This window comes from Chiloscyllium punctatum, chromosome 36 (assembly GCF_047496795.1).
Source record: "Chiloscyllium punctatum isolate Juve2018m chromosome 36, sChiPun1.3, whole genome shotgun sequence".
NCBI classification, from domain to species: domain Eukaryota; kingdom Metazoa; phylum Chordata; class Chondrichthyes; order Orectolobiformes; family Hemiscylliidae; genus Chiloscyllium; species Chiloscyllium punctatum.
Window position 1 is genome coordinate 74001663 of NC_092774.1, and position 25500 is coordinate 74027162.

At 45.4% G+C, this 25500-nt stretch overlaps 1 long non-coding RNA gene and 1 other non-coding gene across 2 annotated transcripts; both read left to right on the forward strand.

Moving 5' to 3' along the window:
- The first annotated feature begins 604 nt into the window (after positions 1-604).
- On the forward strand, positions 605-6180 carry LOC140461147 (uncharacterized). The gene is made up of 3 exons (XR_011954476.1): positions 605-658; positions 1865-1961; positions 6001-6180. It is a non-coding gene; the product is annotated as an uncharacterized lncRNA (long non-coding RNA).
- A 9545-nt stretch (positions 6181-15725) lies between these two features.
- On the forward strand, positions 15726-15799 carry trnan-guu (transfer RNA asparagine (anticodon GUU)). The gene has a single exon. It is a non-coding gene; the product is annotated as a tRNA-Asn (tRNA).
- The last annotated feature ends 9701 nt before the right edge of the window (positions 15800-25500 follow it).

A 25500-nucleotide genomic window follows, 5' to 3' on the forward strand; every position in this document is an offset into this window, starting at 1 on the left:
AACCCTTCCTCTTCATATACAGGCCTTTCCAGAACCCATCCAGAAGGCTTTCACATGTTGTAAATGTACCAGCCTTGACACACGGCCTCTGGCAGCTCATTCCATACACGTACCACGCTCTGCGTGAAAATTTATCCCTTTTGTCCCTTTTAAACCTTTCCCCTCTCACCCCAAGCCGATGCCCCTCTAGTTTTGGACTTCCTCTAACCTGGGGAAAAGACATACGAAATTGAGCACCCAGACAAAATTCAAAAACAATAAAATGTTGAGTCCCAGGAAAACAAATTTGTGGCACCAGTCTTTTTTTTTCTCTGCTATTAGCATTTGGACTGAAAATCTGTCGGTTACACCAACACCTTCACAGGACATATTATGCATGCTTCTCGGTGTCAGCAAGCACTGCGCATGTACGCCGGTGTCAGCAAAATACTGCGAATGCTCCTATCTGACAGCAGAAGCAGCGCACGACGTTTTTTTGATGGACCAATAGAAAGCGCTGGAAGACCGGAAAGAGTGTGGTCTTCCTGCCATTGAGAGCGCCTCTATTCTCTGAATGCGGACGTTGGACCATGAGTTTGTGAAGCGGTAGTTGCTGTTCCTCTCTCTGAATGAAGATTGAGCTTCACCTCAGACTGCAACTTTCCTCTGTCCAACATCTGTGAGGACAACATACTCTTTTCTCACCCCCTTTTCCATTTTATTTTTTCATTCTGGAGTTCAGTTCTTGACTTGCAGCAAAGTTGGTTCAGGTCTGTGTCTTAATTGGCAAATACATGGCAAATGCAGTTACACAGTGTGAAGTTATAGTCTTTGCTGTGAAATAAAAACAGAAAGGAGGAACATTGTTTAAATGGTGAAAGATTGGGATGTGGAACAAGTGAGAACTGCATATGCAAGAGATCAGAGTCGAAATATGTGGCGCTGGAAAAGCACAACAGATCAGGCAGCATCCGTGGTGTAGGCAGTCAATGTTTTGGGCAAAAACCATTCATCAGGAATGATGTGTGGACGGACAAAGGTGCCTCAGCTACCTTCTACTCAGGCTTTCTGTCCCAGTCAATGCCATTTATCAGACATATGCAGCAAGCAATGAGCAAGGCAAGTGGTGTATTAGCAAGAGGAATTGAGTTCAGAAAAGTGGGGATGTCTTCCTGCAGTTAGGGGGTCATTGAATATATTCAAAGCTGATTTTATCTGACTTTTGAATGTTAAAAGTAGTTATGGGGAAGGCAAGGAAATGTTTTTTTAAAATATTTTATTAGAATCTTTTTCAAATCTTTTACAAAACATCTATAGACAAAAAAGAACAATACCAAAATACAGAAAGATAGAGGCAGCACAACAATGTCATATCACGATACTATTAATAATGAACTAACTACTATTCTACCAGAACAACTGTACCTGCTTAGCTGAAACTAAACTTCAATCAAATTTAAAAAAATAAATTAACCTGAATTCAAATTAAATTACATCACATTATTTTATTCTATTTAACTCACTACACCTCCACTGAGGCTCCCATCGCTGGGAGCTCCCGTTATTGTCCCCATATTCTTTTCCCCCAGCCTCCCTTCCCAGGGCCCCACTGGTGCCCAAACTGATTCCCATGGCATACCACGGCCCTAATCAATATTGCTGATAAGTCTGCATCCATATAATTTAGAAACGGTTGCCACGTCTTGTAAAACCGCCCTGTTCTGTGGTGCACCATATTCATGTGGTGGTCTTTGGGGAGATGCTCCATCACTAGCCGACGCCACCCCGTAAGACCTGGGTTTTTTTCCAATGTCTATTTCATTAAAATGTTCTTCCTTGCATAGTGGGTAAGAATGTTACACAGTCTCTTCCTATGTTTGCCCAGGAGAGGGCAAATTTGCTAACCCCAGAAGAAGAAATGCCAGATCCACTTTAACTTCAATCCCGAGGATGTCCTTCGGCTCCCTTACTATAGCACTCCAGTAAGTCTGGATCTTAAAACATGACCAATAGCAGTGTGTGAGAGTGCCTATAATAATTTTACATTTGGGACAACCTGGTGATACTCCTCTCTTGAACTTAGCTAGACTCTCTGGCGCCATATGAGCCCTGTGTAAAATCTTCAATTTCATGGCCTGTGCTTTGTTACGTATTGAAATTTTCCTTGCATTTTCCCATATTTCTTTTCCATACTTCCAATGAAGTATCATCTCTGAGTTCCTGATTCCACGTCCCCTAAGGCACGTCCCTTTTGAAAATAATGCAAAGTACTGACTGAAAGAACACCAGCACACTCGAGTACTCTTTTTTCCACGTCTGACCTGTAAAGCTGAGATGGGACCATTATCTTTTTCTGTATATAACCCTTATCTGAAGGTACCGGAATAGGTACAATCCATATTTCTGACTTAGCTGGCTAAATAAGATCAAGACCTCCCCCTTGAAAAAATCTCCCAGACAGGAGATTCCCTTATTCTCCCATGACCTAAAGCCGGAATCCATTGCCCCAGATTTAAATCCTTGGGCTCTCACCAATGGGGTAAACGGTGAGGTCTGAAGCCAATTGCCCTCATCTTGCCTCATTATCCTCCAGGCTTTCACCGTATTTAAAATGATTGGACTCTTACACTGCTCGGTCATGGATTTCATCTTATCCATAAATAATTAGGGAACAACGCAACTGTGAGGCTTCAACATCAAGCCAAATTGACCCTGAATCACCCTCATGCCCCACCACCCAGATATGGGAACAAAGTGCATATTTGATGTCTCCAAGTCCAGAAGGTTCACCCCACTCCCTCACCCTGCGAGAGCTGCAATTTGGTAAACTTAATTAAGGTGCGCCTGCGACGCCAAATAAAAGAACCTAGCCAACCATTGAGCCTCCGTAATACTCATCTGGGTAGCAACAACGGGAGCATTCTCAAGGGATACAACAGGCGAGGAAGAACATTCATTTTATTCAGAGCTATTCGGCCTAACCATGATAACAGTAATCCCTTCCACTGCTGCAAATCCTGCTTTATCCTCTCGAGTAATTGTACATAGTTAGCTTTATACAGCTGGAGCTTTATACAGTTGGTGGAAGGCAGGAGTAATAAAAATTCTCAAATACAAAAATCCTTTTGACGACCATCTAAACAGGAACTGCATTCCATCCTTCAGATCAGGCACCTCCACTAATCACCCCACCGTCATGGCTTCCGATTTTGTAAAGTTGATCCTGTAGCCCGAAAAACAGCCAAATAAATTAATTGTTTGAATCAATCGAGAAACTGACTCCTCCAGATTGGCCAAGAACAAAAGGATGTCATTAGCATATTGGGTGATCTTATGCTTCCCCATTCCCACTCCTGGCCCCACTATTTCAGGATCCCTCCTGATAGACTCAGCTAATGGCTCAATTGCCAAGATAAATAGCAGCGGTGAAAGGACACCCCTGTCGATTACCTCTCCCAGGATTAAAGTTATCTGACTTAGTGCCGTTGTGATGACTGCTGCCTTCGGATCATTGTACAACACAAATACCCGTATAGCAAAGGATCCCCCAGAACAAAATGCTCGGAGACCCCAATTAAGTACAGCCATTCTATCGGGTCAAATGCCTTGTCTGCGTCTAGGGAGACCACCGAACCCAGGATCAATCTTTGTGCCATACCTGCACGATGTTCAGTACCCTCCTGATATTGTTGGAGCTACAGCCCTTAAAACCCATCTGATCATCTTTCATAATACAGGGCAACACCTTTTCCAACGTCAGGGCCGGCATCTTCGGTAGAATTTTAAAATCTACATTCAACAGTGAAATGGGTCTGTATGAAGCACGTTCTTCAGGCTCTTTCTCCTTCTTTAAAATGAAGGAGATATTAGCCTCCCTAAGAGAGGGCAGAAGACAAACCTGTGTATCTGAATAGCTATACATCCTCAGAGGTGGCAGTTATGAATTCCTTATAGAATTCACTTGGGAACCCATCTGACCCCAGTGCGTTGCCACTCTGGAGATGCTTTATTGTTTCCTGCACCTCCCTTATTGTCATAGGTGTATTCAACAGGGAAACCTGTTCTGCTTTATATTGGGGAGGGGCTGGTTCTCCAAATTCAAACAATCTTTGTTTGGCAAAGGAGACCCTTTCTTGCCACCTGTGTGTGCAATGAGTCGAGAGCAACCCTGAGAGCTGCAGCTTGACCAGTGAAGTCCTAATATAATATACTTCCTCAGCATCTCTTGTTGCTCCTCCCTCGGCTTCCTTGTAGTTGTTTAATACAAAATAACTAGGCCTCATAAATATGCCTTAGTAGCCTCCCACCGTATTGCTGGATTACTGGCCTTACTTGAGTTGATATCTCAGAAGACCCTGAACTTTCTTCTGATGTACTCAACGAATTTGCCATTCCTTAACAGGAATGGGTCCGTGCGCCAGTGCCGTGCATCCATTCCACCACCCTTGATTTTACCATGTAAACACACTGGCACGTGGTCTGAGACAGCTATATTCCCAATTTCACAAGCCAATGTTTTATCCAAAATATCTGTGTGACACTTGTGTGGCTTGGAATAGAAAGTAAAGTCTCTTCCATTCAGGTGGAGGTGCCTCCACACATCCACTAACCCCAACTCCTCACACTGGGGCAGCACGATGGCTCAGTGGTTAGCTCTGCTGCCTCCCAGCATCAGGGACCAAGGTCCGATTCCGGCCTTGGATGACTGTTTGTGGAGTTTGCACATTCTCCCCGTGTCTGCGTGGGTTTCCTCCGGGTGCTCTGGTTTCCTCACTCAGTCCAATGATGTACAGGTAAGGTGAATTGGCCATGCTAAATTGCCCATGGTGCTAGGTGCATGAGTCAAAGGGAAATGGGTCTGGGTGGATTACTCTTCAGAGGGTCAGTGTGGACTTGTTGGGCCGAAGGGCCCGTTTCCACACTGTAGGGAAACTAATCAAACTAATCATGTCCACCTACTGCTGAGATCGTGCAGTCATACATGCCAGGCCCCTTGTCACCCTGTCTACTTCAGGATCTATGAGGCGATTAAAATCCCCTCCTATGATCGTGTTGTGCACCCCAAGACTCATAAATTTAGCAACTGCATCAGGTGGAAATGTAAGAGGGTACACGTGGGGGTATGGGGGTGGGGGAGGGGCGGGGGGGAAGAGATACACATTCAGGACGCCATACTCTTCTCCATGTAGTTGAGCTTTAAGAATGATGAACTGTCCAAGTTCGTCCTTAATTTTCTCACCTACCTGGAAAGGGAGGTTCCTTCTTATCAGTATAGGCACTCCTCTACTCTTAGAGCTAAAGGAGAAGAATACCCTATCATAACTCCCCCACCACCCCACCCCACCTTGCCCACAGCTAACATCCTGGATCCTTCCAACTGAGGCTGTACCCTAACCCCAGGCAATTCACAGATGAACAAAAAACACATTATTCACATTCTGAGAGTTAAAAATGGATGCCTATCCCCCCACCCCACCACACACACACCCCTTCTCCATACATCTTAACCACAGGTATAGCAACCCCCAAACCAAAACCAAAAGGACAGCAGTTAAAACAAAAGTCCTCACATAATACACAACTGACCGATATACTAAATAAATCTGGTTTCACATCAAGGCAGTACGGAGAAGCCGATAACCACAAAAAAAAAATGGAGAGAGAGAAAACAAAAGAAGGGACAGAAAGAACTGCACCATTGTCCGTATCGATGGCCCCATCCCGACCTGAGTCCTTGAATTCAGAGAATTCACAAAGTCCTTCGCCTTTTCTGCTGAATCAAAATGATATACCGTCCCCCCATGAGCGAAATGCAACACGGCCAGGGACCTCAAGGAACAGTGAATGTTCAGATCCCTTAATTTTCTCTTGACTTCATCAAAAGCCCTTTCTCTTCTTAATTCTGGCTCCTGAGAAGTCCTGAAAAGATCTTAGTCTTGAGCCTTTCATGCACAAAGCCTGTGGATCTCTTCCCAGTCTTCTTGCTGTTTCAATCACTAACTGTTTTTCTTTATAATGCAGGAGTCGCACAAGGACCGTGCGGGGGTGTGGGTCCGGTCCTGACCTGCACATTGCAATCCAGTGGGCCCGCTCCAAACCCAACAGGCCCGACTCCAACTCCAGCCCCAAGAACTTCAGGAACCACTTCTCCAGGATTCCAATGAGGTCTTCGCCTTCCTCACGTTCCGGAAGACCCACGAGCTGTAAGCCTTTTCTCCTACTTTTGTTTTCCAGGTCGTCCACTTGCTCCTGAAGGACCCAAACCTGGTCTTCCAGCGTTTGGATCCTTCCTCCTGAGACCTCCGCCACTGTCCTCTCCTCTGCTGCCTATTCTCTTCGGGCCAACATTTGAATTTCCTGCTCATGGTCTTCCAGCGTGGCAGATGGTGGTTCCACTGCTGCTTCAATCTTTTCTCCGAGTTTGCCAAACTCCTAGAGTAACTGCTGCTGCCCCATTAAATCCAAAGGGTCTGCCCTGGGAGTTTGAGCAATGGCTCCAGGCACTCCCGATGCAGTAGGGGAGTGCCCTGCCTGCTGCACTCCTTTTGGCCCCTTTCCTTCATTTGCTTTCATCCTGGTCTTAAAGCTGTCAAACCACAATTTTAGCAGCTCCATATGTTCACTAAGTTTATATTAGTATTTTTTTCTCCTAAGGATGGTTAACGAGGTGGGTAAAGGTCCACATTGCCCTAGGATATGACACAGAGCCCAAGACAGCAGACCACTCAGACAACCGCCATCTTGGATCTCCAAGAAAATGGTTTTCAGACCCCACTAGAGAACAGCTGCAGGATCATACAGCACAGAAACAGACCCTTCAGTCCAACTAGTCCATGCTATGTTCTCAAATTAAACTGGTCCATTGCCAGTGATTGGCCCATATCCCTCCGAACCTTTCCTATTCATGTACTTATCAAAATGTCTTTTAAACATTGTTACTGTACCTGCATCCACCACTTCCTCTGGACATTGATTCCACACACAAACCACTTTCTTAAAAAAAAAAGGTTCTCCTCATATCTTTTTAAATTCTTTCTCCTCTCCCCTTCAAAATTTGCTCCCTCATCTTGAAACCCCCACCCTCGGGAAAGGACACCTGCTGGTCACCTCATCTATACCCCTCATGATCTTATAATCCTCTATAAAGTCACCTCTCAACCTCCTACACTACAGTGAAAAACATCTCAACCTATCCACCCAGATGTAAGTATATTCCTATCCAGTTATGATCTGTTCAGTGCTGGTGCAGGCTCGAGGAACAAAATGGTCTCCCCCTGCTCCCAATTCTGTCACACTGTGTGAGACCATAAGACATGAGAACAGAAATTAGGCCGTTCGACGCATCAAGTCTGCTCCACCATTCAATCATGGCTGATAAATTTCTCAAACTCATTCTCCTGCTTTCTCCCCATTGCCTTCGATTCCCTTGATACTCAAGAAGCTATCTATCTCAGTGGCAATGAGTTTTATAGATTCAGCACTCTCTGCCTGAAGACATTTCTTATCTCCATTCTGAAAAGTCTTCCCCTTACTCGAAGGCTGTGCCCTCACGTTCTAGTCTTTCCTACCAATGGAGACATCTTGTCAATGTCCACTCTGTCCTGGATGTTCAGTATTCTGTCGGTTTGAATTAGATACCCCCCACCCAACCCTCCGAGTGTGGATCTGTGAATCAGCATGGACCAGACCCTTCAGGATGAGGTACAGAGGAATTAGGTTCAGCTAAGTGAGAATGGGGGAGAGTCTGAGGGATGGAGATTTTCAGCTTTCTGGGAATGAGAGAGGAAAGAAAGTTTGATATAAATTACAATTGATTAGATACGCTGATGTGCCAAGGAGTGGCAGATGGAGTTTAATTTAGATGAGTGTGAGATTTTGCGTTTTGGTAAGGCAAATCGGGGTAGGAGTTATACACCCAATTCTGAGGTCCTGGGGAGTGAAGCAGAACAAAAAGACCTTGGAGAGCAGGTTCATAGTTCCTTGAAAGTGGAGTCACAAGTGGATCAGATAATGAAGGAGCTGTTTGGTATGCTTTCCTCCATTGGTCAGGACATTGAGTTAGACCATGTTTTGGAATACCACACATAGTTCTGATCTCTCTGCTGCAGGAAAGATGTTTTGATACTTGAAAGAGTTCAGAAAGAATTTACAAGGCTGTTGCCAGAGTTGGAAGGTTTGAGCTCCAGGGAAAGGCTGAAGAGACTGGGTCTATTTTCCCTGGAGTGTTGGAGGGTGAGGGGTGACGTTATAGAAGTTCATAAGGGGCATGGATGGGATGCATCGCCAAGATCTTTTCCCAAGGATATGTGAGTCCAAAAGTATAGGGTACAGTTTTGAGATGAGGGGGTAAGATTTAAAAATAACCTGAGGGGAAACTTCCTCACAAAGATGGTGATGTCTCTGTGGAATGAGCTGCCAAAGGAAGTGATGGAGGCTGGTACAATCATAACATATTAAAAGGCATCTGGATGGGTACTTGAATAGGAAGGGTTTTGAGGGCTATGGGCCAAATGCTGACAAATGGGAATTGATTAATTTAGGATATCTGGTTGGCACCATTGATTGGGCCGAAGGGTCTGTTTCTGTGCTGTATGACTCTAATCGTCTTCAGGGAAAGTAGAAGTGTGGTTGTGAAGACTAGACTTGCAGAGTAGTTTTCAAAGATGTTTTACCCTGACTGGGAGCAGAAGTTACAATGAAATCTTTCATTTGTGAGACAGCAACTGAGTGAGGGAGCACATCTGGAATTCTGCTGGAAAGCGCGAATTCATTGCACTGTGGGGATGAAGTGCTTTCAGGTTTACTGGCAGTAAGTACAGTGTGCTGAGTGGAGAACCTAGTGAAGGGTTAGGTGGGTTTTTGTTTTAAACTGCTCATTTCATTCAGCCTTCAACATTGTATTTCCAACGCTGTCCATCAGTGGGAGCGGTGAATCAGTAACTGGCATCGTTAAAAACCTTATGATTTTCAGTATTGCAGGTATTTCATTGTTTCATCAGCATTGTAAAGGTTACTGGCAGCAGTGGGAGGTGTGGGCTGTATTCACTAGAAATGATTAAGCAGTTACAGAACACACATGCGAGAGGGCAGGGTGGGACTTGTCTTTCGATTTGCAGAAAGTGGGAGGTTCTGGGAGCTGTCATCCCGAGCGCACACAAACTTGGTAAATCATTGAAACCCTACAGTGTGGAATCAGGCCATTCAGCCCATACAGGCAACCCTGATCCCTCTGAAGACCATGCCACCCAAACCCACCCTCACCCCGCCTATCCTGTCCTGTCGTTTCTGCTGGTGAATTAGACTAGGACAAGGGGACATGGCCTCAAGATTAGGGAGAGTAGATTTAGGACAGAGACGAGGAAGAATTGCTTTCCCTGGAATGTGGTGAATCTATGGAATTCTCTGCCCAAGGGAGCAGTAGCAGCAGCTTTATTAAGTATATTCAGGATACAGTTGGCTGGGTTATTGCATTATAGGGAATTAAATGGTAGTTAGGACAATGCAGATAGGAGGAGCTGAGATGATGATCAGAATGAATGGCAGAGCAGGCTAGATGGGCCAAATGGCCTACTCCTGCTTCGATTACTGTGAAACTATAACTGTGCATTTCCCTTGGCTAACCCACCTAACCTGCACATCCCTGGGCACAATGGGCAATTTAGCATGGCCATTCCAAATCAAGGCCGGTGAGCAATGTAGTGATGTGGAAAATGAATCTTAGAGAACGATTGAAAGGGACAAGGAGGATAAACGTACCAGCAATCAAAGCTGGATTCAAAAGATCACAAAAAATAAAAGTAAAAGCTGAATGTGTGCTGCATTATAACAAAGTGAATGAATTGGCTGCATACATTGAAGAGTCTAATTATGATCTGAGACTCCTTACAGAGAGGTTTAATGGGAAGCTCGGTAATGGTAGATGGTTGGCATTGTTAATCAAAGCACTGATCAGAGGGTAGTCTGGTGTCAGCTCGGATTTCAGGTCCTGATTTCTCTGTCCTCTGTTGATCTCCCTGTTCCCACAGAGTAAGGTGTCGTATGTCCTCAGCTCTGCTGGGATTTTGCTGAAGCTTTTCCACCTTCCAGAACAATAAAACATCGAGTCACTCAAGGCCCAACCCACATTGCCCCAGCCTGTCAACCACCCAGACAGAGAGACTCATCGTAGTGGGGAATAAACAAGAAAAATGAAAGAAAATTAGAAATAGGTGCGTGTGTTTAATGTTTGTTCATTGGGAAGTAAGCCAGAAATAAAGGTCTCCCAGGATTCTTATGGTACCCAACATGAGGAATTCTCTCTCCCTTACATCTAACTATTAGTACCCAACTCTGATTTATAACAACATTTACAGAAATAAAGCAGTTGTGATCAAAATAGACATAGAGACAAACAGCATAGACATAGACATTTGCTTTCTCTCATGCACGCACACATGCATATAAGTGTATAGGGTGAATTTGTATTTGTAGAATTATATTTTTAGATACATTGAACATTACAGCGCAGTGCAGACCCTTTAGCCCTCAATGTTGCACCGACCTGTGGAACCAATCTGAAGCTCATCTAACCGACACTATTCCATTCTCGTCCATATGCCTATCCAATGACCATTTAAATGCCCTTAAAGTTGGCGAGTCTACTACTATTGCAGGCAGTACGTTCCACACCTCTACTACTCTGAGTAAAGAAACTGCCTCTGACCATCTGTCCTATATCTATCACCCATCAATTTAAAGTTATATCCCCTCGTGCGAGCCATTGCCATCCAAGGAAAAAGGCATTCACTGTCCAACCAATCTAACTCTCTGATTATCTTATGTCTCAGTTAAGTCATCTTTCAACCTTCTTCTCCCTAACGAAAACAGCCGCAAGCCCCTCAGCCTTTCCTCCCTAAGACCTTCCCTCCATACCAGGTAACATCCTAGTAAATCTCCTCTGAACCTTTCCCAAAGCTTCCACATCCTTTCTATAATGCGGTGACCAGAACTGTACGCAATGCTCCAAATCTGGCCGCACCAGAGTTTTGTACAGCTGCAGCATGATCTCATGGTTCTGAAACTCAATCCCTCTACCAACAAAAGCTAACACACTGTATGCCTTCTTAACAGCCCTATCAACCTGAGTAACTTTCAAGGATCTACGTACTTGTACACCAAGATCTCTCTGTTCATCTATACTACCAAGAATCTTACCATTCGCCCAGTACTCTGCATTCTTGTTGCTCTTTGCAATGTGAATCACCTCACACTTTTCCGCATTAAACTCCATTTTCCACCTCTCAGCCCAGCCCTGCAGCTTATCTATGCCCCTCTGTAACTGACAACATCCTTAGTCAGTATCCACAACTCTACCGACTTTAGTGTCATCCGTAAATTTGCAAACCCACCTTCTATGCCCTCATTCATAACAAAAGAAAATGACAAAGAGCAGTGGACCCAAAACAGATCCTTGTGGTACCTCACTAGTAACTGAACTCCAGGATGAATATTTCCCATCAGCCACCACCCTCTGTCTTCTTTCAGCTCGCCAATTTATGATCCAAAAATTTGATTTTGTTCAAAAAATGCGCAATCTGCTGGTAGTCAATGCAGGCAGTGCATGCATATACTATTTTATAAATGTCACTTTGGAAACAGAACTTGTCAGATTCAAAATTGGGATACAGACTGACTCTGACCTCATACCTTAAATGCATTTCCGAGCTGAGATGTCACCTTTTGTTACAAACCTTAAGTTATCTCGAGAATATGATTTGTAAGAAGTTCTGAGATTTACATATTAATGATACCTACAACCCATTCTAAAAGATTAAAGACTGATGGTTTGCCACGTCTGTATGTTTAGTTTCTCACTGGTGTTGGTGTCATTGCCTTGACCCAGTGTCTGGTTGTTTCTAAAGACGCTGTATTGCAGGTTTATCCTGAATTTATACAGTTTTTCTTTGCTTCCCAAAATCAGATCTGCTCACACTGAGCAGTATCTCAATGTCGTGAAAGATGTTAACTTTCAGGTAGAGTTATTCAAAAGAGATGTTTTTTTTTTTTCTTTTTTGGCCCTGTAAGATCCTGAATTAGCATCCTTCAGGAAAATTAGAGTGGAGTGAGAATGGATAGGGGGAGAGAGATTGGGATGGTGCTTTCAATTTTGTGGAATAACAAAAGAAAAGATTGTTCTGCACAAAAAGAATTGCTTGTTCTGAATTTCTACCCTGGACTGACGTTAAAGTGGAGATTTGAGACGGCCCAGGGAATCCCTTGTGGACTCAGACCTGTAAAGCCTCCATCTTGGTTCGTCCCGGAAATCGTACTGTTTGGAAGTCTGGAATAAAAACCTGTTATGAACAGTTTAGTATAATTTTAGTTATCCCCTTTATTCACTAATAGCATCACTGTGACAACATAACATTGATACCAATAAGGTAAACTAACTTGGTTCTAATAGTCTAGGAGAGTAGGTTACCAGCTGTTCAAATGCCCAGCAGGCTACTCCAATGTATTGATACAAAGTGGCTTACTTTTTACAAAATTTTGAAAAAGAAATTGCATGTTCTTAATTAGACAGATAATAGTGAAAGACAATAATTCATAAGGAAGAAAAGCTAATTGACAGGTTTCTGAAGCTTGACTAATCACTCCTACAGGCCCTAAGCCATTCGTCAGGTGGGAAAAACAGCTGAGTTAGGCGCCTGCGAGTGAGATAAACTCCTCTCATACAGAGGTACCAGTCTCAGCTAATTGGAGAGTTCACAAGATAACCTTGCACAGGTCACATGTCAAATACAGTTCTTTTATAAAACGGCTTCTTCGTAAGGAGGGCAAACGTTCAATCATAAAATGGCTTCCCGACGCATTGTGCAAGAATCTCTTCAATATTCGACCTTGAATAATTTCTAAGCTAGGAGCAGACTCCTGCATTTTAAGCACTAAACCATTCTGTACCTGAGGCTGAGATGTTACCGTAAGGTTGCATTCAAACTGATTCATTGTCTTCGAATGAAACATGCCTACTTTTCAAGTTTGTGATTCAAATTCAAATAAGACATATGATCTAATTAGTTAGAATTGACAGTGGGACAGTCTGTAAAAACAGGAAGTAAGTTAAAGCTTTATCAGTATTTCCTTTTACAGAATTTGCATTTCATAACCAGAATTGGCTTCTCAAAATGCAATTAAATTCAATCCATACCAGCTAAGCACTAAGAGTTAACTTTCTACTGGATTCAACAGCCTCAGCACTGAAATGGTGTCTCTCTCTCTCGTGTCCTTTTGAACTCTCAAGTCAGGGTTTTGTAACAGCAAAGATTTATTTTCTCTGTGACTGCCCTGCTTGCAAGGGGTATACGAATCCATCGGATGAGCCCATCGGCTCATCTGATCAATTATAATTTATATTAAACTTTCTTTCCTACCTTATTCCCTAAAAGCTGAAAATCTCCATCCTACACTCTCACCCTCCATTCTCACTTTATTGAATCGAATCACGAATGTCCTCATCCTGAAGGGTTTGGTTCATGCTGATTAACAGGCCCACATTCAAGGGGGATCTAACTGAAACGTACAGAACATTGAACGGCCTGGACAGAGTGGACATTGGGAATATGTTTTCATTGGGAGGAGAGATTAATACCCATGGGCATAGCCTCAGCATAAAGGGAGAATGGAGATTAGGGGAAATTTCTTTAGCCAGAGAGTGGTGAATCTATGGAATTCATTGTCACAGAAAACTGTGGAGGCCAGGTCACTGAGTATGTTTAACATTGAGATAGAGATGTACAGCACAGAAACAGACTGTTTGGTCCAACTTGTCCATGCCGACCAACTATCCCAACCCAATCTAGTCCCACCTGACAGCACACGGCCCCATATCCCACCAAACCCTTCCTATTCATACACCTACCCAAATGCCTTTTAAATGTTGCAATCGTACTAGCCTTCACCACTCCCTCTGGCAGATCATTCAATAAACGTACCATCCTCTGCGTGAAAAAGTTGCCCCTTAGATCTCTTTTGTATCTTTCCCCTCTCACGCGAAACCCATGCCCTCTCGTTCTGGACTCACCCACCCCAGGAAAAGACTTTGTCTATTAATCCTATCTATGCCTCTCATGATTTTATACACGAACAGTTACTACGTTTAAAAGACATTTGGATAAGTACATGAATACGAAAGGTTCGAAGGTTTATGGGCCAAACACTGGTAGATGCGACAAGTATAGTTTGAGAACATACTCAGCATGGACTAGTTGGATGAAGGGTCTGTTCAGTGCTGTAAGACTCTGTGACTGACCTGTACTGGTCTTAAAACCATTTTCTTACCTCCCCCGATAAGCATCCACTTCTTTGTTGTTCAAAACTCAGATGAACTTAGCCTTGAATATGTTCAATGACCCCACTTCTGAACTCAATTCCTCTTCGTAATATACCACCTGCCTTGCTCATTGCCTGCTGCATCTGCCCGACAACTGGCATTGACTGGTGTGGAGGGACTCTGAGACCCCTTAGTACATCCATATTCATTTCTGATGAAGGCCTTGAGCCCGAAACGTTCCCTGTCCTTCTCCTCAGATGCTACCTGACCAGTGCCACATTTCAGTGCTTTTCCAGTGCCACATTTTTCGACTTTCACCTCTGGGCCTCACTTTCTCCACATTCCAATATATCACCATTTAAACAATGCACTGCTTTTTTTTAAAACAGCAAAGGTTATAACTTCACATTGCGACACTGCACTTGCCATGTGTTTGTCAATTGAGACACAGACCTGGACCAACTTTGGGAAGCGGCAAAAGACTGAGTTCTGAACAAAAACCGTAGCACACTCAAAACGTCGGCTCTGTTTACCTTTCCACAGATGCTGCTCGACCCGTTGGCTTTCTGCAGTATTCTCTGTGTTTGTTCGACACAAATGCTGCTTTCCATTGAAGAACTTCAATCCCTGTCCTCTGGTAACTGACCCTAGTCAGTGGCAATAGGTTCTTCTGATCATTAACCTGCCCATTCCCACCACGTCTTCTCCCATCATTGCCAACAGTCCTTGGAAATCTCCAGTTAACCTTCTTTACTCCAAAGAGAACATTCCCAAACTTGGGAATGTCTCCACAAAATGGAAATTCCTCATCCCTGGACATGATGCATGTGTTACAATGGGGAAGAGGTTTTGGTAAAATATTGTCAGTTAGCAGGTGAACAATGTTCAGGAAGTAAAACAGAAATCCCAGTCTCCAGCTTTGTGAATCTTTAGAAACTCTTTGGGAAGTGGACTTAGAGGAGAACTGTCCGACTGAGCAGAGACAGTCCAGACACCGTCCCCTTGTTTAAGAGGCTGATTGACTCTGATATTCCCCGGACATGAACTGACCCGAGACATTGAAAGAATTCTCTGCACATCAGGAATTCAAACCCATTCTCGGCTCGGGGCCAATGGGAAAACTCAGGGAAGGACCAATGTGGTTAATGGTAAATTAATGGAATTCTGTGCTCAAGGAAGCAGTTGGAGGAGGGAAGAGGCAAAACACTGAAAGGCTCGGAGGGCGATGGCCCGGTGTAGGAGAGCTCGTTCCTCGTGACATGGATGTGCCTGCAGATGGTGGGATCAGGCTGTCCCCATGTCTCCATAATGAATGTCCAAGGCTTTATTATGGAAAAGTAAAACTGATAGAGGACAATGGTAATTTTGGGCGGGGCGGGTTGAATTATGAATTGAATAGTAGGTTCCTCAAAGACACTGTGGAAGGGGTGCTGGGACTGTCTCTGTGGCGCAATTGGTCAGCGCGTTCGGCTGTTAATCGAAAGGTTGGTGGTTCGAGACCACCCAGGGGCGGGGCGTTTCTTGTTCTCGCTCCTCGCGCTTTATTGGCTGCTAATGTGCACGTTTTTCATGCTTTCAGGAAATTTTTTCCCAATGATTTTGTCTGGCAGCTCAACTTTTGCATATCTATTCCTCAGGGTGGAAGAAGTCCAAAACTAGAGGTGTTTAGGCTGAGAGGGAAAAGGTTTAAAAGGGACCGAACGGGGTAACTTTTTCACGCAGAGCGTGGCATGTGTTTGGAATAAGCTGCCAGAGGCAGTGGTCGAGGCTGGTAGAATTACAACATTTAAAAGGCATCTGGATGGAGGTATGAATAGGAAGGGCTGAGAGAGATATGGGCCAAATGCTGGCAAATGGATCACTAGGTTAATTTAGGAAATGTTGTCGGCGTGGACCGAAAGGTTTGTTTCTGTTCTCTGCAACTCTATGACTGTATTTCTACATATTCTGAACCAATTTCGCAAGGCTAGGAATAGGCCATTCCAAGTTTACCGCCTGTCCTCAATTGTGGCCTAACTGCACAGATTTCAATGCAAGTTTCAGAAAGATGTCTGCAGCTTTTTTTAAACATTTGAATGTGCTTTCAGACATTACTGATGTTTCTGAATACATCATTTTAGCTATTCTCAATGTTAAAGGTCAGCCATTTCTCACGCTTCCCTTCCCCACCCCCACCCCAGGTCGCCATCACCATCCATTCTCTCTGTCTATCATTAGAAGGGTTTGATACAGCGATCAAAGAGGGCTCGAGGCACGAGAAAGGACGGGGTAGGGTACTCAGAGTGAGATTGGACGGGGGGCGCAGAGACTGGGGAAAGAGAAAGAGAGAAAATCGATATGAGAGCAGAGCATCGGGGGTAGAGAATGCATGGGGGTACACAGGGTGGGAGCAGACAGAGAGAATGTGGTGAAGAGGATTGGGGAGGAGAGAGAGAATGGGGAGTTGCAGAGTGTGAAGTGAAAGAAATTGGTTGCAGAGTGGGGGGAGAGAGAATGGACGGGGCAGTGGGTGGGGACAGAATGGACGGGGCAATGGGTGGGGAGAGAAAGGACGGGGCAGTGGGTGGGGAGTGAATGGACGGGTGCAATGGGTGGGGAGAGAATGGACGGGGCAGTGGGTGGGGAGAGAATGGATGGGGCAATGGGTGGAGAGAGAATTCATTGGGCAATGGATGGGGAGAGATTGGACGGGGAGCAGCGGATCAGGACAGAACGGACACGGGACAGTGGGTGGGGAGAGAATGGACAGGGATCAATGGGAGGGGAGATAATGGAAGGGGATAGTGGGTGGGGAGATAATGGACGGGGGAAGTGGGTAGGGAGAGAATGCACGGGGCAGTAGGTGGGGGGAGAATGGATGGGGTCAATGGGTGGGGAGAGATTGGACGGGGAGCAGTGGGTGGGGAGAGAATGGACGGGCGGCAGTGGGTGGGGACAGAATGGACGGGGCAAAGGTTGGCGTGAAAATGGACGGGGAGGAGGGTGGAGAAAGACAGCAACAATGAATGGCGGGAGAAGGTGGGGGAGAGAAGGAATGGATGGGGGCAGCGTGTGGGAGGTGAGAGAAAATGAGTGTAAGGGAAGGGACTGGATTGGGGAAGGCAGAGGGTGGAGCGATAAAGGGAATGGATGGGGACAGAGGGTGGATGAGGGACTTGACAGAGGGCAGAGGGTGTAGAGATAGAATGGACGGGGTGGGGAGAGTGGCATGTGTGGGAGAGAGAGAAGGGACTGGAAGTCTAGGCTCTCGAGAGAGAATGTACAGGGGATGCTATGGGAGGCGGTGAGGGAATGGACATGGGACGCTATGGGGATGATTGGATGGGGAGGTGAGAATGCATCCAACCCCCTCCCAGCATCCCGTTCTCTGCACATGTGCTGTGCAGACTTTTCTGAATGACACAAGAGACGAGTCTGGAACACTGTGTGAGTGCAGTCACCCTCAAATCCTGGCATCAGCAAACCACTGCCTTTCTGTTTTAAAAACTAAATAAAGATGTGGGCTATATACTAAGTACGGCGAGATGTGGCTGAGAAACTGAACAAAGTGTCAGCACTTTCAGCAGAGGGGAGCTGGGCAAAGGCAGGAGGATGGAAGGATGAATTTGGGTTGGAATACATTGAAATGTTTATGAATTGAGAGACAGAGATTTCGGGTAGAAGAAAGAGAAGGCTGTTCTGTGCAAACCAAAATTCTCTCATCCTATTTTCTGCCCTGCACTGACAGCAGTGAACTGTTTTCTCAAGTTATTAGCAGAGGAGGATTTGCTTTTCAGGCATGGACAAGAAATTTAGTCAGGGCCTGAATATCAACAGTGTTTGAATCCAGGAGGGGAAATGTTTGTCTGCAGGAAATGATTTCAAATATCAACATGCATTGAGAATCCCCGTGAATACACGCAGCCTGCGTGGGAGTACTCAAGGGTTCTAATTGCGGAGAGAACTTTAATTTTTCAGCGAAATGTGGACCAGTGTTCTCGCTATAGACGAGCCCTTCATTGGATCGTTCAATCTGCCGAGTAACAACGACCCCTGCCCCGTGGAAACTCTGTGGAAGCAATTGAATTCCTCAATCTGATTGGAGTGTCACCAGGATTGGCGAGAAGCCAATCGATTGCCGAGAGCTGGAGAGGGGATTCCTCGCAGCGCCAGGGACCTGGGTTCAATCCCACCCTCACAGTGACTGTGTGGACTTTGCACTTTCCTATCCCTCCCCCACCCCCTGTCCACGTCGGTTTCCTCTGGGTGCTCGGGTTTTCTCCCATGTTCCAAAGATGTGCAGGCTAGAGTGGATTGGCCGTTCTAAATTCAGTGATTAGCTGTGGGGGTTATCGGGTGGGTCGGGGAGTGGGGGTATGTTCTTCGGAGGGTCAGTGTGGACTTGGTGAGCCAAACGGCCTGTTTCCACAGTGAATCCCCCAACGTGGCTGCAGCCTGGCTTCCAGCTCCATCTCTCTGTGCCGAAGCTCCTCCAGTATGTGTATTCCTTCGTTTCCAGCACCCAGAACGTCCCACCTTCTGCAAACCGAAAGACAAGTCCCACCCTGCCCTCTCCAATGTGTGTTGTGTAACTGCTTAATCATTTTTAGTGGCCCACCAAACGCTGATAGCCAAGTTCGGAAACCAGGAGGATGGCCTCTATCGCGACCTTGGGTTCATGTCACATGACAGGTAACCCCACTTCACCGTTACGTTCTCTCTCTCACTGACTCTCTCACTCTCATACACACTCTTACATACTCACACGCTCGTGCAGAGCCTTTCCGATAGACATGCTCTCTCTCAGACACACACTAATACGCCCCCCACTCACACCCACGCATACATCTTCGCACATGATTGCACTCCATCACACACACACTTTACCCAGCATGCACACGCGCATACACACCCTCTCTCTCATGCATGCACTCACACATTTGGGGTGAATTTGCATTTGCAGGATTATATATTTGGAAATAGAACCAGTCTGACTCAAGATTGGGATACAGACAGACTCTCACCTCACAGCTTTCATGCGTTGTTTGATGTGAGGTGTTACCTCCTTTTATAAAACATCAAGTTTCCTGGAGAACGTGACTGAAAATAAGTTCTGGAATGTACATATTAATGAACCGAAATCTGCAGCCCATTTTAAAAGATGAAAGATTTAACAGCAATCTCGATTTCTTCAATACGTCACTCATGTTGAATGACACTATAATTTTTTTGCGATATATTCTGTGTTTTGTGATTCTACACCACAGGTACCTGAAGAAGGAGCAGCACTTCGAAACCTAGTGCTTCCAAATAAACCTGTTAGAATATACCCTGGTGTTTCTGAGATTTTAAAACTTTGTTTCAAGTGAATACAGCCCACACCTCCCACTGTTGCCAGTAAACTTTGCAATTCCAATGAAACAATGAACCTGAAGTCCTGAAAAAATATACAATTTGTAACAATAATAGCTACTCATGTACTCGTCCTTCTGAGACATGACATTAGTGCTGGAGGCTGAAAGAAATGAGCAGCTTTAAAACAAAAACCTGTTGGACCTCACAGAGTCTAAGCCGGGCGGGAAGTTCAGGTAACCTTTACTACGACCTTATTTTGTTACAGCTTCAGATTTCCCCAGGAAAAAGGCATACAAAAAATAGTTTTTAAAGAAAACACCTCCAGGTCAAAGTGCACCCACTCCCCCACCCCACTTTCTTTGTTGGTCAGCTGAGTTGTCCGTTTGTCACTGGATCCCTGGTACAGCCGGGTAAAACATGCAGCTGGGATGACTGAGTGAACCCTTTCCCGCAACGGCAGTTTCCTTCACTGAAAAGGACGAGTGAATCAGATGGTGTTTTTTCCCCCTAAAAGTGGTTTCATCCTGAGATTCTGAAGTCCAGATTACGGACCGAATTCTAATTCTGCCAGCGACCGCAGTGGGATTCGAACATGAGACGACCAGTGTTGGGGTTGATCGTAGCACTCGGCCATCGCTCCTTCAATCCTCTTGCACTGGCGCGTGAACTCGGTGGTGCCTCCTCAGGTGGGAGGAGCAGGTGAAGCCCTTTTGGAACTTACAGCAAGTGAATGGCCTCTCTCCAGTGTGGAACCACTGGTGGGTCAGCAGTGCAGCTGACTGAGTGAACTCTCCCCTGCACATGGGGCACGTGAATGGCTTCTCTCTGACTGAACCCCTTCCTGCACACTGAGCAGGTGAACGGCCTCACCCCGTTGTGAATGCGTCTGTGGTTTGCCAGCACGGATGGGGAAGGGAATCCTTTCCCACAGTCCCCACATTTCCACGGTTTCCTCATTGGGTGGAGCGTTCCTTGTGTTGCTCTTGGTTTGAAATTAAAAACAGAGCGGGGATATCGTCTCTCCCACCGTGCTGGGTGTGATTTTAATTCCCCAAGCTGAGTAAATGGTTTGAAGCACTTTTCACAGTCAGCACACTGAATCTCCCTCACTCGGTGTCTCAGTATTCTTCCTGCCACACCAGTGTCCAAAGTCTCTCAAGCAGACTAAAGCAAACATTTCTTCTCGATTGGAATGGCTGCTGATATTCAAGTCCCAATGAATCAAGTGGCTCTGTCCGAAGTTGATGGATCATTTGCTTTCAGATTTCTTTCTGCACATCTTCCTGCAAAATAAATCACAAAAAAGTGATCACTGTCAGCACAGTTAAATGAACATAACAAAGGTGGCAATTCCTGTAAATTGCCAGATGCCTGCTGATCACACACTACCCGGCACACAGAAACCTTACAACCCTCATGCATTAAAATAGGCTTAGGTGTCTTTAGAGAGAAACTTCACAACATGGAATAAACTGCCTACAAAGATGCTGGAAATGGAACTGAATCAAGGATATGAAAATGAAATGTGACGGCTGCTTGAGAAAAAAAAGCCAGTAAACTTGCTAAATTACTTCCTGTCTTCGGATTAAACCAAATGATGAAAAAGGACGTAACTCCATTACTACATTAGAACGTGAATAATAATTGCACAGAAACTTTTACAACAGCCAACAATATCAGAGATACACCATATGAAGCAATGCGTTTGAGGCAGTACGGTGGGTTAGTGGTCAGCGCTGCTGCCTCGCAGCACCGGGGTCTCAGGTTGGGCTCCAGCCTCTGACAACTGTCTTTGTGGAGTTTGAACATTCTCCTTGTGTCTGCGTGGGTTTCTTCCGGGTGCTCCGGTTTCCTCCCACAGGTCAGGTGAATTGGCCATTCTAAATTGCCCATGGTGTTCGGTGCGTAAGTCAGAAAGAAATGGTGGGTTACCCTTCGCAGAGTTGGCGCGGACGAGCTGGTCCAAAGGGCCTGTTTCCACACTATAGAGAATCTAATTTAACCTAGATACGTGTACATATATATCTCAACATGAGAATCCTTTCAATGTGGCTCAGTTCCATGCGAAACTACACTTTTAATTATGAACATGAGGAAAGAAGCAATCATTTTCCAGGGTGCAAACTGCATACGTGACAAGCTGAGGGAATACACAAGGAAAATACCGATAAGAGAGAAAAAAAGTATTTGAACACCTTTGCAGAGTCTGCTCCCTCTCTGGATTCACTCCAGTTGCTACAAGTAAACCTCCCTGGGGGTCGGGCAGCCCTGCATCGGGAAGCACTGGGATGGTCAACCACGACCAGTTTACATGGAGAACACATCTCCACATTAAACAGCCTCGAGGCAAACTTCCCTTCCTTCTACTTAAAGTTCAAAACCCCTCAAAGCGAAATTCCCCAGGTAAGTTTGGAAGAATTTCTTCTCGATGTTCTCTAATTGTTCCTTTGAGCACTTTGTTAACGTTTGAACGTTGCGAGTTTTGAACATTTTTGATTCTGAGTGAAATCACAGATCGAAAAACAAAATGTGGGAATTTAGACAGTTTATTTTTCAACATCGGCGATATGTCTCCACAACAGCATATGACACGACATCAGGGAACCTCTTCTGACGTCATTCTCAAACGTGCATGCCACACGCCAGATGAAAAGCTGAATACTTATCTGGAAAAGCTGCCGTGCAATGCAGGAGAATGGCACAACTGGTGCGTGTTGGGACCATAACCCAGCTGAGAAACCATTCTCTCTCGCCAGCACAGCATCTTTCTATCTCTCCGAAAGCAGACCTTTGGAGGAAGTTCACAATCAAAGCTGTTCATAATCCCTGTATAAATGTAACTGACACCTCTCACCCCAAGGCTTTCAGCGAGAGAGAGAGACAGCAGAAGAGCGAATGGACTCTGCCCTCCCTGAACAAGAACGTGCAGCTAGAAACAATATGGTTTAATTATCCGCCAGTGGAGATCGCCCAGTCCCTGGGGATGAGACAAACATCAGTGCTCCGGGGACAGAATGACAAGCAAATATTCTGGAAACTCTTTGATGCATGCAATTCTTGAAGCAATGTGGAATGTATTTCACACTGAGCAAGTCTCCAATGTACATTGCTCTGTTTGCCGCCAGCTCAGAGAGAGACCAATAGGAAGGACATATTAGTGAATAACGATCTGCGTGGGAGGGTGAACAACTGTTCATGGAGACCGTTAGTGGCGAACAGTAAGTAGTGTGTCATAGCAGACTATGTGATAACACGGAGTCGTGTGTGTGTGTGTGTGTGTGTGGTAGGTGTCAAGAACATGGAGGAGTTCAGGCCCTAAAGTTATGGAACTCGATATTGAAGACCGGAGGGCAGTAGGGGCTCCAAGTGGAAAATGAGATGCGGCTCGTCCATCTGGAGCTGGAACGCTGCTGCAAACCTGAGACAGAGATGTTGGTCAGGGAACAGGGTGATGTGTTAAAGTGGCAGGCATCCGGAAGATCAGGGCCTTTTCTGCGGACAGAGCCGAAATGTTCTGCAAAGAGTCACCCAGTTTATGCTTCATGCTACATTGGGGAAACGACACTGAGCACCGAATGCAGTAGACTAGGTTGTGGCAAAAGTGCAGGTAGAGTGCTGCTTCATCTGGCAGCTATGTTTGAGCCCTTGGTTATTCAACAGGGAGCAGGTAAATGGGTAAGTGTTACACATTTGGCGGTTACAGGGGAAAGTGCCTTGGGACAATGGGAGATGGATGCCTTGGGACTATTGGGACTATGGGAGATGATGAAAGTGAAGAAAGAGTGGACCAGAGGTGTAACACCTGCCCATTTACCTTCTCCCACATATCAATCCCTGAAGTTTGAAGAACGTTCCGTTGAATGATTCAGTACCACATGTCCCATGAACTGATTTGTATTCATGTTCCGGGGCCAGCATCATTATTGAGTCACAACAGCTGCAGGCCATCGCCGGGAGCTTGCCTTATGACTTCATTGTGCGGCCGGAAGCGCCGGGAACAGTTTCGGAAAGAGACCGCCCGGTGAGTCAGGCAGCCCTGTATCGGGAAGCATTGGCCAACCACTTTCAGTTAACGTGGGGAACACATCTCCACATTCAACAGCCTCGTTCTAATTTAAGATCAAGATCCTCCAAACCGAAATGATTCAGGTAAGTTTGGAAGAATTTCTTACAGGTTTTCGCAAATTATTTTAGTGAGGACGTCGTTAAAGTCTGAACGTTGAAAGTTTTGAAATTTTGTGATTCTGAGCGAAATTACAGTTCCTGCACATCAGGCATTCAAACCTCTTCTCGGCTCCGGGCCAATGAGAAAGCTCGGGAGCAGGCAAAACACTGAAAAGGTCGAAGGCGATGGCCCCAGTGTAGGAGAGCTAGTTCCTAGTGACATGGATGTGCCTGCAGAGAGTGGGATCAGACTGTCCCTATGTCTCCAACAATGTATGTCCCAGACTTTATTATTGGAAAAATAAAACTGATGTGGGGGGGGGGGGGGGGACTGAATTATGTATTAATTCAGTACTAGCTTCCTCGAAAGGATTGTGGAGGCCACCCAAATGCCTGTCGTTGTGGCCCATTTTGTCAGCGCGCTTGGCTATTAACTGCAAGGTTGGTGTTTTGAAACCACCCAAGGTGATTTCACTCCTACCGCTTTCTAAGCTGCAAAGTTGCGTGTTTTTAATGCGGTCAGGAAAATGTTTTCCATACAAAGGGGTTTCTGAACTGATTCAATGTCCAACGTCAAGGACTGCGGATACTGAGAATCCGAGACAGAAAGAGAACCTGCTGGAGAAACTCAGCAGGTTTGGTAGTACCTGCGGGAGAAGGCAAATTTCAGAAGAAGTTGTGAAATCTTGTCTCTTCTTCTCTTTCCACAGATGCTGCCTGACCTGCTGAGTTGCTCCTTCAATTTCAGTTTTTGTTTTAACTGAAAGTCCATATCATCTTTCGGGATGCAACACCTAGATTCGCCATGTGCAAATATTTAACCCTATCGAAACCTGTGAAGTGTTTGGATTCAAACAAACTCAGCAGTGATTTATTCTTTCTAAGCTCCACAAGCAGAGAGACCTGCGAAATGAAGCTGTCAGTGTGGTTCTGTATTCGTGGGCCGAGTGGTGAATGCGATGGACATGAAATCCATTGCGGTTTCCCCACGCAGGTGTGACCCTTGCCGACTACAGTTGCGAAATGTTGTCAAAAAGAAAGAGAGACTTTTCCCCGGTTTCTTATTTAAGATTAAAATCAGTGCAGTTGGGAAATATTTCATTCACATTGGTAACGGTGAGAATCTGCAACCCACTGTCTGTCAGGATGGAACAAGCAGATACCCGCAGAGCTTCTTTTGAGGCTATGAGCCAAGTGTTTGAAAAAAAGACTAGAACAGTGAGGGGCTTGAAATCGTGATCGAAATGAAACAGGCACCTGAGGACAAGGGTGTTTCCTTTGCCAGTGAAAGATACTGCTTCACAAAGTTGGGACTGTGGAGGGGAATCAGTGACGGTGATTATCTTTGGTTGTTCACCTTGTGAATATTCCCATTGCTGCGCATCTTTGTTAACGTCAGAGCATGGTGGCGTTCGGTACACTCAGGAACATGGGGGCAATGGATGACGTATTTGACTCCACCTACTTGTTTCAAATGCAGCTCACAGCTTCTTCACACATCCCAATTAATCTTTCTCATTGTCCTGAAACCGGCGTGTGGGTACAATTCCAATTCTGCAGGAATGAGAATCTTTTCACTGTCTCGTGTCAGTAAATGTCCCTGAGAACATCAGAGTCAAGTCACAGCGCTGTCGGAGGAGGGAAAGCTGAAATACCCGACACACTGCTCACGGGCACATTTCACTTTCCCAACACACCGCCCTAACCACTGTGGC